At 41.1% G+C, this 14,585-nt stretch overlaps 1 pseudogene; it reads right to left on the bottom strand.

The window, feature by feature from the left end:
• Window positions 1-569: 569 nt before the first annotated feature.
• On the bottom strand, window positions 570-10,321 carry LOC119582916 (annotated as a pseudogene).
• Between the last annotated feature and the right edge of the window lie 4,264 nt (window positions 10,322-14,585).

The following is a 14,585-nucleotide window of genomic DNA, read 5'->3' as shown; positions in this document are numbered from 1 at the left end:
GTCAGGATATGGAGTGGAGAGCAAGGAGACAGGGATGAGGAAAACATACTTGAAAAAACGTTCAAATTAAAAAGTCGTTCATTGGGTTTGTGGTTCATTCTTTAGTAAAAGATAAAGAATATATGCATGTGCTTGCCGCCACCTTGTTGTCGTCCATGAGCGTGTTGAGGGACTCGATCCACATGGGGTCGATGTCGCCGTCCAGGATGATCCACTTGGGAGCGTCGCCAGCCATGTTGGCTTGGTCGCGCATCAGGCTGGAGAAGAGGCCTGGGAGAGGTGGAGGAGGAAATTATGAAAAACTATAAACTAATAATAATCAGCATGGAAATTCTAATATGTAACTACCACTAGAATAATGATGACACTGATGATTAATAATGTAATACTATAAGAGTATGGTTTCCGTTATGAAAGTATATTGAAACGATAATCATGTTTTGTACAAAAAATATCTTAAAAATAATATATCTATGTTCATTACTCCTAGGTGGCCCCTCACCCGTCCTTCCACTCCTGGTGGCGGGGTGATGTAGCGAAGAGTCGGCCGTCGTCACGGCCTTCGGGTTTCAGTCGTAGCACACGGGCCTTCTTCTCATGTTCTTGTCGTCGTCCTGAAGAGCGTGCGCCACACATGGTTTGCCGTTGCCCGCCTGCCCGATGATGAACACGCTGTGACGCACCTCCAGGAGCTCCTTCAGCTTGCACAACCTACGGGGAAGGCGGAGGGGACGAGAGGAGTTTAGGTCGAGTGGATGCCGAGAGATCCGTCCATGTGTCCTCAACACGACGGATCGAAGGAAAAATGTTTGCGATCTACGGTAGGTTTTAGAGAAGGGGGAGGCAGGTCCCCGTACTGACTATGTGTCTCATTGGAATCGTCCGCCTAGAGGAAATCCCACCGTCCTGGAAGCCCCTCACCTTGGAGGATTTGAAACTGTCTCGGTGACAGCTTAAGGTCGACCGCTGCCTCCTTGACGGCCTTCTCGAAGTCGAGGTCCTTCTTGCGGGGAACGTCCAGGGCGGGGAAGAGGTCCCCGATGAGGCCCATGAATACGGGCACGTCGTCGGTCACGATTTTCGGTACATTGTAGTCCCTGAGGGCACGCATCAGCACCTGGTCCTCAGGGCGCTCAGAGTCGTCACGCTGAGAGGGAAAGAGCACAGCTTTTACTGAAAAAGATGATCAGTAAAGATCAGAAAGAATAATTGGACATGATGTTTAATGATAGTTTACAATGCGATCAACAATGAACCTTTAGAGATCCGGCAACCACAAAGTAAACTCTTTGATCCGACTCTAAGACCAGTCGTAGTGGCTCTGTTTGGAAGAGAACTCGCGGCAAAGCGTGTAGAGAGTGATGAAACTTCCGCGCGAGGACCTTCGCCTCGATGAAGCCTCCGCACCAGCATGATCTCGCAGATGAGCTCCCGATAAGCACACCATGGCGCCACATGGGACTGTGAAAAGAAGGAAGGTCAGCGTGGTGTTCTTCCTCTCTGGTTTGAATTCGTCTTAAATCGGTGTCTGAATTCATATATCAACATAATGATTATCTTTCCACTCATATTCCGATCTATACATATATATCTCACTGTCTGTACCTACTGCCATTTTTTTTTTGTCATTAACATAATATAATTTTTTTCCCCAGAGAGGCAGAACGATCACCACCGCACCTGAAGAGAACCTTGAGGTTCTCCGGCAGTTCCGTCCTTCCGGCGTAACCTGGGTTCATGGTGATGAAGATTGCCGACCGAAGGCGTCAGTCGGATCGGCTCTCACATGAAGTCGAAGTTTTTCTTCTTGTCCTGATGGCATCCTGGACAAGGTAGTAAAAAGGTGCATTTCATCAGAGGATTTTTTTTTCTCTCAGAACAAATCAATTTATTTTACATACATATATAAAGTGAAATAAAAAATAAGGAAACAGGAAAATATTTTGGGGTTATTCAGAATAAAGTGAGATATTTGCATGCAAATCGACTGTCGTCTTACCTGCACACTCTTCACCTGGACAGCCACGCCAGAAAGGAACCTCCACGGAAAGCCTGTTGAACTCGTCGAAGCAGCCCCAGGCGCCGGTTTGCGCCAGGCCCTTGTAGATGTTGCCGCAGGGACTGAAGGCAAACCGATTTTTTTAAATCAAAATGATCCCTTTAATAATTCATACTAGTCTTACCATTGTTGAAGGACAAATTCCGGTTCTACGATCTTTCAATATGCAGTCTTCTGATTCAGATGTGCATTCTTATAGTTACTTCCAATGAAGAAACGCCTATTCTTATTAATAATAATAATAATAATTTTAAAAATGCATGCAAAAAGTACATGAGGACTCTTCATAAGACAGATATGGTTAATCCTATCAAGCAGCTTCGCTAGGATCACCTGTAGTCCATCTGCTCGGAGCAGTTGAGAGTAGACCTATCATGCCGAGAGCGCGGCCGAGGTCCTTCGTCGTCTCGGTCTTGCCCGTGCCGCAGGCCCCGAGGGGGCGCCGCCAATCCACCAGGCAGCGGACTGACGAGAGACACGAGAAAGGGTGAGACTCGGGAGCGGTGAGGCGAGGAATCGGAATGACGCCTGGATTAGAGCTATCTGGCAGGGGGAAGGGGGAGCAAGAGTCAGCGAGAGAGGCGGAAAAGAGCATGGAGAGAGAGAGAAAGAGAAAGAGAAAGAGAAAGAGAAAGAGAAAGAGAAAGAGAAAGAGAAAGAGAAAGAGAAAGAGAACGAGAAAGAGAAAGAGAAAGAGAAAGAGAGCACCCACATAATACGTAAATCACCTGCGTGAGGGTGATGTAGCAAGCAGTCCGTGAGCGGCGTGAGACGAGCGCGCGTGGTTGCCCAGGTACTCGTCGGTCGTACTTCATGCGGGCGTCGCAGATGCATGAAGCAGTCGGGCCTCCTCCTCGTCACACCTGCGGGCGTTGGGCGTTTGTGTAAGGGGGTCTGTCTCGGCTTCTCTCAGTGATTTGTCTCATGAGTGCTTTTCAGTGTCTTTAGAAAAAATGTGTAAATGCGAAAAAAAATTCTTTGAAATGATGCTAGGAGCCTTTGTGAAGCCGAGAACTAAGGCATTAGTGTCATCCCACACCGTCTGACTGCCATCTTTCCTAGCTGCAGCAGCCTCTAGTTTCTCCTCACCTGGCAGGTCGTGCGTCCTCCAAGGCTGAGGGGCGGAACTCACATGGCGCAGCTGCGATGCCACGCGAACTCCGCCGCCGACTCCACCTTGCCGCTGATGAGCCTCCAGACCACGTCTCGCGCATGGACGTCGATGGGCAGATGGTCATGATCTTCTGGCGCTGCCGTCGCTCAGCATCCCAGCAGGAGGGAGATGAGCGCGTCAAACGTTGCACCTAATGGCCAAAGAGGACGTTAGAATGCAGAGTTCACTTTACATTACCAACTGTAAGGTAGTAATAATTAGCATCTCCTCATTTCCCCCTTTTATGCATGCCATACCTGCTTTCGATAGTAGTCTCTCAGTGCGTTTTCATAGCCTTCTTCGAGACGCCGCAAATGCTGCAGTGGCTCGACTGTCCAGAAGATCCTTGTGTCCTGTGATGAGCGACCTGCCTGGTTAAAGTTGAAGAGATTAGTTATGGGTAAAGTTTTAAGAGATTAGTCAGAATATAGTAATTCTGTAAAATATTAGTTTGCTTGTGACGATGAACCTGCTGTCAATGTGGAATTTTTCATTTATCAGGACATTCATTATTGTTACATTGGTATACAAAATCTACAATGATAATTTATAAGTTAGAAAGTTTTAATCTACAATGCCATCTTATTCTTTGTAAATCTGTATACATATATAGTAAAATCGTGCTCATCAGTACAAAGTTGTGCATACTTAGCATTGAAAGCATCTTATTGGGGACATCCCTCACCTGCGCCGGGTAGTCGCCCACCCACTGCTCTCGAGGGCGGTCCTCGTAGGCGGCCACGGCGTCGGTGAGCCGCGCCCTCACGGTGGCGCGCATCATCTGCAGGATGTTCATCAGCCATTTCTCCACCTGGGGCGTGACACAGGGCGGTTTAAACTCTCGTTATTTGTCTATGGATAAAAGGTAAGCTATTTAGTATCTACTTCGTTGATTTGTAAAAGAAGAAAAAACAAAAGTGCAGTATAAAATAATCCAGAAGTTTAAATGTTCACTCACGGGGCCAACGCAGTTAGTTTCGTTGCAGAAGTCAACGTACTCGCCGTCCTTGGCTTTCATCCCAACGGCTGTGGTGGCGTTACTGCCCTCACCCTCGGCGAACTTAATACTCGCAATGCTGTCGAATAGCTTGGTGAGGTGCCTGTGAGTGTAGACAAATTAGGTGAATAGGTGAATACAAAATCGTATCTTCCTCTCTCATCCCTCTCTCACGCTCATTCTTATTCTCACTCACTCACTCTCTCACGCTCATTTTTTTTCTCTCTCTCTCTTTCTCCGTCTCCCTCTCTCTACCCCCCCCCCCTCTCTCTCTCTCTCTCTTTCTCTCTCTCTCTCTCTCTCTCTCTCTTCTCTCTCTCTCTCTCTCTCCGCCCCCCCCCCGCTCTCTATTTCCCTCTTCCTCACTCTCTCTATCTCCCTCTCCCTCCCTTCTCTATCTCCCTCTCCCTCTCCTCCTCCCTCTTCCTCTCCTTCATCCTCTCCTTCTCCATCTCCTTCTCCTCCCCCCCTCTCTCTCTCTCTTCTCCATCCTCCTTTCTCTCCCCCCCCTTTCTCTCTCTTCTCACTCCTCTCCTCCCCCCCCCTCTCTCTCTCTTCTCCATCTCCTTCTTCCCCCCCTCTTCTCTCTCTTCTCCCTTCCTTCTCCTCCCCCCTCTCTCTCTGATCTTCTCCATCTCCTTCTCCTCCCCCCCCTCTCTCTCTCTTCTCCATCTCCTTCTCCTCCCCCCCACTCTCTCTCTCTTCTCCATCTCCTTCTCCTCCCCCCCTCTCTTGATCACAAATGGTCTTACGAATCCTACCTGGTGACCTTGATGGGCTGGTTGCCGTTGGAGAGGATGTCGAGCAGGTCGGCGGTGGACAGAAGTAGAACCTGGGGACGGCCAGGCGAGTAGTCTCCAGGTACTCGGCCAGCGTCTTCTCGCACAGGCGTCAGCTCCGCCTGCAGCGATCCAGCCGGTGGTAGAGGCCCTCGCGGTTCGTGGCGTTCAGCACGTGCGGGTGCGCCACCATCTCGAACCAGTTTTGAAGGGGAGTGTGATCGCATTGAAAGGCGTCCTCCAAGGACCGTAGTTTCGATAACGTTCACGAGTGCTCTCCTGCCTGGCCCAATTGCAGAAAGATTGCCCTTGCCACCAAGCGTTCTACAAGCAGCCAACGAGGGGACATCGCCTCGAAATCCACCTGAAGTCAATGTCGATCTGGTTCGAACGGCCGAGTCTTCGGGCAGCTGCCGCCTAATGTCGTCCGACCCGATGTGAGATCGACTCCAAGTGGCTCTCCAGGTGCGCTGGACCTCGAACCTGGGTAGGAGGGAGAGGAAGGTGGAGGATCATATGAAGGATCGAATGCTATCTGGAAGCTGGAGGGATTCCAGTCTTATCACTCCTACAGTTTACACTTTGTGGGTTGTGATAATGGCATCACAATGTGGCACTCACAGCTCACTTCATTATCACAGCTCACTTCATTATCACAATCCACACACTTCTACTTGTTTATCCCACCGTTACTCAACAGAGAGTGGAGACCTGGTCGGCGTATGGGACAGTTTGTTCTTTTGCCATGCTGACACCTCCTCTAGGAAGTGTTCAATATACTGAGATTCATAAGATTCTGAGGCTGGACCTGTGGGACAAGACATTGCATCTGAAACTCTAATCTTTCTATCTATCTATTTTGTTTATCTACCTATCAGTGTATCTATTAATCTATCTTTCTATCTATATATATATACACACCTCTATCTCATTATATATTCTTTCTCCTCCTTCTCTTTTTCATCTTCTTCATCTCCTTTTCTTCATATTCATTTATTTCTTCTAGTCCTCCTCCTCCTTCTCCTTCTCCTTTTTCTTCTACCTCCTCATCTTTTTTTTCATTCACATCCTCCTCCTCATTCTCCTCTTCAGCCTCCTCCTTCTCCTTCACCTTTTACAACCCCTCCTCTTCCTCTTCTATCTCCTCCTTCTCGTCCCCTTCCTCCTTCTCCTTCTTCTCCACCTTCCCCTACTTCTTTTCTTCATCTTTTTCCTCCTTTTCCTTCTCCTCCCACTTTTCCTTTTCCATCTCCACCTCCTCCTCCTTCTTTTTCTTCTTTTAACCTTTACCTCATGTTCTTCATCTCCTCCCATATTCCCTCCACCCCTCATACCTCCTTCTCATTATCATACCTCTTTTCTCCCCTTCTCGTCTATCTCCTCTCCTTTCCTCCCTCTTCCTTCTTCTTCTCCCCTTCCCCTTCTCTTACTCCTCCCTTCTACTTCCTGTTCCTCCCCCCCCCCCACCTTCTGTTCTCCTACTCCTCCTCCTCCTTCTAATGCTCCTCTCCTTCCCCTTCCCCCTTCTTCTCTCCCTTTCTCTCTCCTCCATCTTCTCTCACCTGATTTTCCTCGAGCGTCTCGATCATTCCTCAGAATGCGAAACGAGGTCGACGCCCGTGCGAGGATGCTGTCCACAGGAATTCCATGGTGACCAGGTCCGTCAGTTCCTGAACTCATCAGAAAATTGAAGGAGCATGTATTTTCATGTTTATAAGTGTTATAATAAATTAATGAATTGAAAAACATACCAGATGAGTATATGAAATAGAAGAGAAAGCGCAGACGTAAACACTTAATCTATTGCTGTACCGACATTAATGATCTTCTCCATGGGACATTCTTTGACTGCCTTGTCGACAATGTTCTTAACCTCGTCCTCGTGCTGTGGAGGTTGAGCTCGGAGTAAGTCTGCAAGGTTGTCTTAGGGATATCCACGAAGGTTCACCTGTGAATCGAATTGTAAAAGCTTTGAACCTTGTATGATAATCCACATCGAGTCTTATATAATCTGAGGCTAATCACTTTCTATCGCTTTTTGCAACTTCTCCATCACTTTTTGTCTTTCTGTACTTTCCGGCTCCTAGTAACCTAAAAAACCCCTCCTCCCTTATTCAGTCTGATTAGAAAGTCAAAAAAGGGAAAAATGTAAAAATCACTAATTCAACGTGCAAAAAAGAAATTATTCAGAAATAAAATTCACAGAATATACGGACAACTCTAATAAAAACAGGAAAAAGTTTTAACAAACACTAGTGCCTCACAAAAAGCAACCTCATTAATGATTGCATACGGCCCATACAAAGAACCGACCATTTTAATCGACTTTTTTCAAAAATTGGAAAAACTAAATTATGAGCAAACAAGTGCTTCTAAGTTACACAAAACAATAGATCGGGCAAGGCTGTACAAACTAATTTTTTCAGAACACAACTACCAGTGAAACACTAGAAACAATCATATTGTAAGTAAACATCTCGCGAAACAAATGCTGTAGGAGCAGATGGCATTGCATTGCGCTTTAATCAGAGATAGGTCTACCGCAATAACTGTACATTATTCTGCGGGCATATTAACACCTCTCTTGTTACTGTGTTCTTTCCGTCGCTTTGGGAAACATGGTATGTAACACAAATTTTCAAAATCGGAGGATATAGACGTGTCAATAATTACGACTATATTTACTATACTCCCTATCTTATCCAAAATCCTTGAAACAATTGGTAGCAAATAAAATGCCGAGTTTCCTGGAGGTGGGGCCAATGACATATCTATCTTAAAAACAACATGGGTTTTAGAAATAGGTTATCTACTAGGAACAGCTTACTGCAAATTACTGATGAAATTTATAATAACAAGCCAAAAAATCAGGTAAATTTGCTCACATTATGCGACCTTTTTTCTAAGGCTTTTTGATTTAGTGTCAACTTATGATATTCCTCCTTAACAAATTAGTAAATCACAAAATTGTACCTTTTGGTTTAAAAGTGTATTTGGATACAAGGACCCCAATCGGTAAGAGATCAATAATGGCTAGTCCTCAAAACAACAAGTACCTTTTGGTGTTCCGCAAGGCTCTATTTTAGGTCCGATCCCTATTTAAATTTTTAATAACTGATTTATCACCAATAGCCCATAACTGTCTTTTAGTGCAGTACGCCGATGATTCATAGTTTCTTCATAGTGACTCAGTATAAAACAACCTAAACACGTTAATAAGAAACACTCAACAATACTCTTAACAAGCAAAATATATTTTTGACACAAATGGCCTTAAAACTAAACCCACATAAAACTCAATGATCTTCATACGGTAGTCGGCAGAACATAGCTAGACTTTCCAATGACCACAATCATAGAATTTGAAGGCTGCTCTATCAAACCGAGCAACTCAGTGAAAATCTAGGAGTACCACTTAGACAGCTTTCATGACATTTGAGCCAACACGTGGCAAAATACACAGGAAGGTAGTGGGTTACCCTGATATATCTTAACACATAAGAAAATCCAAATTCATACTGAAACTAGAAGCATGGTTGTTGCAAACCTAGCCTAAGCATAATTAACTATTGTCAAACTTTGGGGATCGGTTAACAGACCCAGATTGACAAAAAAGTGCAAAAAATGACCACACTTTGCTGCAGAGCAGCACCTAGGTAATATCAGTAAACTTGATCAATCACCCACATATAAAAAAAATTAAATGGTAAAAGTCATTCTAGAATGCCAGCTAGAAATATGTGTATTATTTACAAATCATTCAGGAATTATCCAAAATGGTTAATTTATTTTTGCCTTTACAAACCGTAGGGAACACAGTCAGGGTGTCCAGGAACGCAAGTAAATTCCCTTTTTGTAAGAGATCGAATACCTTATACAGGGGGCACGTTAAATGGAACTACGTGGGACCCAAGATATGGAACATTGATACCAGATAAATAAAGAGACATTAACGCATCTTTAATTTTAAAGCGAAATTAAAAGAAAACATCTTAACTTACACAGATGTAAATATCAAATGTATTTATGTAAGAAATAACCATTGAATTTAATGGAATAATTAAAGTGTTTTGACTTTGACTTTGACTTTGACTTTGACATATATATATCTATAGATAGATATATAGATGATATATATATATATATAGATAGAAATATCTATATATAATTATATATATATATATATATATATATATATGACAGAGAATGAGTGATATATATATAGATATGAGTATAGATAGATATAATATTATATAATATAAGGGAACACGCTCTCTCGCCTCTCTCGCTCGCCGCGCTCTCTCGCTCTCTCTCTGCTCTCTCTCTCTCTCTTTCTCTCTCTCTCTCTCTCTCTCTCTCGTGCTAGATATATATACTATATATATATATATATAATATATATATATCTATTATATATATATAATATATATATAGATATGTATATATATATATATATTAATATGTATAGATATACTAAATATATATATATATATAGATAATAATATTATATATATGTACGCATATATAAATACATATATATATATAGACATTATATATATATTATATATAGATATATATAGATATATATATATTATATATATATATATAATAATACACACACACACACACTCTTTCCTTTCTCTCCTTATGCCCGTTTTCGTAGAGCCACATGGCCATAAAAAGGAGCGTTACCGCGCGCATGGTGATGGCGTGAACGAGCGAAAACGGTGCACTGTATGAATTTTGTGATGGCCTGATCACCCGACTAGATTTCCCATTGTATGAGGATGCGGAGAGATATTTTTGTGCCGAGGAGGGAAGTTATGGGACTTTCATTCATGTGTTGTGTGAGAGAGAGAGAGGAGGAGGAAGAAGAGGTGGGGGAGGAGGAAGAGGGTGGAGGAGGAGGAGGTGGGGGAGGAGGAAGAGGAGGAAGAGGAGGTGGGGGAGGAGGAAGAGGAGGAGGAGGAGGAAGAGGAGGTGGGGGAGGAGGAAGAGGAGGAGGAGCAGGAAGAGGAGGTGGGGGAAGGGGGAGGGAAGGAGGAGGAGGAGGAAGAAGAGGTGGGGGAGGGGGGAGGTAAGAAGGCAGATATATATATATTCTATCTTGACCTTAGATAAATCTGCTTTAAGAATCCCGGAATCTGTATATGAGCATTGGAAATGTTAGCCATAATGATTGGTAATAATAACAACGTCGAGAAAAAAAATGTGTCAAAAAAGTCTTTCGATATAATCTTCGTCAGAAACCACGTTATATTCGACGAACAAAAAGATAGAATCGAAACCGGACAAACCACACCTCTTGAATTATGAAGATCTCCATCCTCCATTCATACCGTTTCTCCTTCTACGTTTGCCAATATGAATACACTTCAAGTATGTGTTAGGTATGTTACCCCGTCCCTTTGGCAGATTTCGTTTCCTGTGAGTCAGCGCCGCCGGACGAGATGTTATGGCGCTTCCGCTGTTCTTTGTCCCTCGTTCGTGGCGACAGAAACCGATAGAAAGTGGCAGAGAACAAGCGGTATGAAGGACAGAAAACAACAAAATATATATATAACGGAAAACAGCTAAAGAAGCAACAGAGAAGAACAACAAGATAAAGAGAAACGCAAAATAACAGAAAAAAAGAAGAGGAATACAAAATAAATCACAGAAAACAATAGAATAAGCAACAGAAAACAATAAAGTAAACAACAGACACACAAAATAAATCACAGAAAACAAAATAAACAACAGAAAACGAAATAGACAACAGAAAAAATAAAAAACAAAATAAACTAGAGAAAAAAAACAAGGATTCTCTCATAAGCAAAGAGGAAAGAAAGAGAAAATCCCCTTTTTTCTCACTTTCTTCTGCATTTAAAAGCAAAAAGAGTGGGGGAAAATCCTCTTCTCTTTCTCGATATTAAAATAGAAAGGAATAATACCTCAAGGAACTTCTTAAAAAAAAAAAAAAAAAAAAAAAAAAAAAAAAAAAAAAAAAAAAAAAATCAGGGCATATGGTTTGTAACGAAAGACCAAGAATCCTACAAAAAATATACAAAGATTATATATCTACAGTGATGCCAAACATATTATAAAAGATAGTTAATTTGATCATGATAGACGTAATTTATAATGATATAATTCTGATAACATTTACGATAATGATAAACGTAATGATAGTGATGATGATGATGAGGAGGAGGAGGATAAGAATGATGATGATGATGATGATGATGATAATGATGATGATGATGATGATGATGATGATGATGATGATGATGATGACAGTTGCGATATGATAAACAATAGATTTATTTATTTATTCATTAATTTATTTATGGTCATATAGCGCATGTGTTAAATATATATTGTCTCAAACATCATATTATGAAGTGAAAGAACAGTAACAGATAAAAATAAGGACATAATTAATGGTTGTTGCTGAAGCCTTTATAATAAATGGCATTTGCAATCCAATCAAAACATCTTAAGGACAGAATAATTATGCTGAATATTAATTAGCGGTTAGAGGAAGTCAAATATCACAAGAATAGTCATATAACTTCTATAATAATGAATATAACAAAGTCGTTATGACGTGACTAGCGTTTAGATAATAACTATTTGTTGTTGATAAATGTTGAGATTGGGGATAGTAATAATAACCATAATCATAACACCTTAGTAACGATTGTCAATAACATCGTTTATTTTGTTGCCATCAAAATTAGCCTATTAGTAGTTGTAATAGTAACATTGATATAATCATTATCATCACCTTCGTTGTTATGATGATGTTTATAATACCAATGATAGTAGCGAAGAGAATCATTATAATATGGTAATCATGATTTTTTTTTTATTTTCATTATCATTTTTTATCATTATTATTATTACTAGCAACATAGTTCTAGAAATAATAATCTTAATGATAATAATAAAGATGATGATAATTACGATAATGATGATAGAAATAATATTATTAAGAATAATGCTAATATTAATGTTAATGATAATAAAAATGACAGTAATAACAATAATGACAATAATAATGATAATAATATCAATAGTAATGCTAAATTATTAATAGTAATAACGAAAACAATGGTAATGATAATGATGTCAATAATAATAATAATGTTAAAAGTCACGATAATAATAATAATAATAATAATAATAATAATAGTAATCCCTAATGATAATAATTATGATATTGAAATAATTGATGATAACGATACTATCAAAGACAGTGGAACTAATACTGAAAATTATATTTAATAACAAAGATCACGCAAAATATACAATAACAATGATAACAGCAAACATCAGTAGAAATAACTAACAATGATAACTTATAATAAAAGAAAGACAAAAAGAACGAAAATGCGGGAAAAAATCACAAGTCATAATTGTGGAATTAGCAACAGCTGCTACGTTAATCATAGTATCATTATCACTGCTATGAGTGTTGTTTGAGTTGCTAACGTTCGCGAAGTTTACGGTCATATTATTAAAGTTGGTGTGTCGCTTTTCCTCCCATATTGTGGAAGGATTTCACGCAAAAAAACTGAATACTGTAATGCATTGAAGTGACTCATTGGGAAAATCCAGCCTTTGCAAATCTCAAAGAACGCGGGCTGTGACGTCACTGATTAAGCCTAACAACTCGGCGCAATATCCATGACGTCATTCCCTATCCGACCAATCACTAATTAAAAAAAAAAAAACTCAAACTGGCAACCTTCACTCCGGGGCGAACTCAAATAGCGCGGGCTATGACGTCACAGCCCTTACCCAATGACACCGCGCGATCATCGTGACGTCACTCCACGAGACGACCAATCACGAGTCGAAAGGCCGCAGCGACACAACAGCTCGACGTCGAAGTCCACGCCAGTTCAAGTTGAACCTGTGTTGGTGAAGGTGCTCGCGCCGTTCCCCCCTCGGGTTGTGTCTCTCATACTCTTCGTAAACCTCGGAATTACAAATACCCTATTTAAGTCTTCCCTCCGCCTCTGTGTGAAGATCGGAAGCGCTTTTTATACATCCGGAGACATAGACAGGTAAGTCGAAATTCGTTTTTTTCTCGTTTGATCGCGTTTACGGACGTTTTTTCAAAAAAAATATTAATGGAAAACGTGCGACGGACTTGAACCCAAATATTATAAGTAACATTTATCTCAATCTCTCGCCTTTATCCTTCCATAAAGTTGACGAGATAATAAACAAACAGACACGAATTAGCCTCTTAACTACTAAAGCAGAAATCGCTATCCTGATAATTTTCACACAAAGAGAAAGAGAAAAAAAATCTTTCAACCTGTTTTTGCAACGGATAAAATAAGCTTTCAAATAATAATAATAATAATAATAATAATAATAATAATGTTTCTTATCTCGCCATACTAGAATATTTATTGGGGATTTTGTAGACGGGAGAAAAATGTATATTAAACAGTTTAAAATTATTACATTTTGACATTTAACTAGGATTTCCAAAAAAAAAATTGTTTTATATATTGTGTAAGTTAATATTATCAATGTTTTTTTTTTAATATTTATTTCTTGTAGTATGAACAGAAATAATATATGGCATTGTTATAAGGTTTCGTTATCAGTGCTCACGGTGCAATCGCGAGGCCGCCGTTATCAGTAGCCTATTAATTAATGACGGCGTTGATAACATGCCTCTGTTGGATTTTAATGAACCTCGGGGGTATTGCATGGTGAAAATTAGGCGTTGTAAACTAAGCTGATTTTTTTTTTTTCTTGACTACTGCTCCTCCCTTATCTGTGTGAGGTTATCGTGCAAAGGATGTGACGCGCACACGAGTCTCTCTCTCTCTCTCTCTCTCTCTCTCTCTCTCTCTCTCTCTCTCTCTCTCTCTCTCTCTCTCTCTCACTTTGTTTTTTCTTTCTTTCACTCACTCACTCACTCCCTTTCTTTTTCTTTTCTTTCCTTCCTTTTCTCTCTCTACTCTCTCTCTCTCCTCTCTCTCTCTCTCTCTCTCTCTTCTCTCTCTCTCTCTCTCTCTCCTATCTCCTCTCTTCTTTCTTCACACTCACTCCCTTTCTTTTCTTTCTTTCTTCCTCTCTCTCTCTCTCTCTCTCTCTCTCTCCTCTCAATCCTCTCTCTCTCTCTCCCTCTCCTCTCAATCCTCTCTTCTCTCCTTCCCTCCCTCTCCCCCTTTCTCCCTCCCACTCACTCTTTCTCCTTTCCTTCCTTTTCCTCTCTCTCCCTCCCTCCTTCTCTTCCCCTCTCTCCCTCCCTCCCTCCCTCCCTCTTTCTCCCTCACATACATGCATACACACATAATACATACATACGTACATACATACATTAGTTTGTATACACACATGAACGTGTCTGTAGTCCTTCTGTATTACTTATTTGTGTACAAAGCACCCCATCTGACCTTATTTCCCTTAACAATGCCCAAAGACTAGCTACTTACGAAGAAATCACGTAGTTTTGTGGAAGTCACCGGAAATAGCTTTGGTTCTCGTCGTTTATTATGCTTTAAAAAATCTTATTTTTTATTTTTCCTTGTGAATTATACGAAAATGCGTGACAACTGGGTGAAATATCGGGCTGGTGGGTGTCTT

The sequence above is a fragment of the Penaeus monodon genome, chromosome 16, assembly GCF_015228065.2.
Source record: "Penaeus monodon isolate SGIC_2016 chromosome 16, NSTDA_Pmon_1, whole genome shotgun sequence".
NCBI lineage: Eukaryota > Metazoa > Arthropoda > Malacostraca > Decapoda > Penaeidae > Penaeus > Penaeus monodon.
Note: the sequence above shows the minus strand (reverse complement) of the source record. Positions and strands in the feature narration are given on the sequence as shown.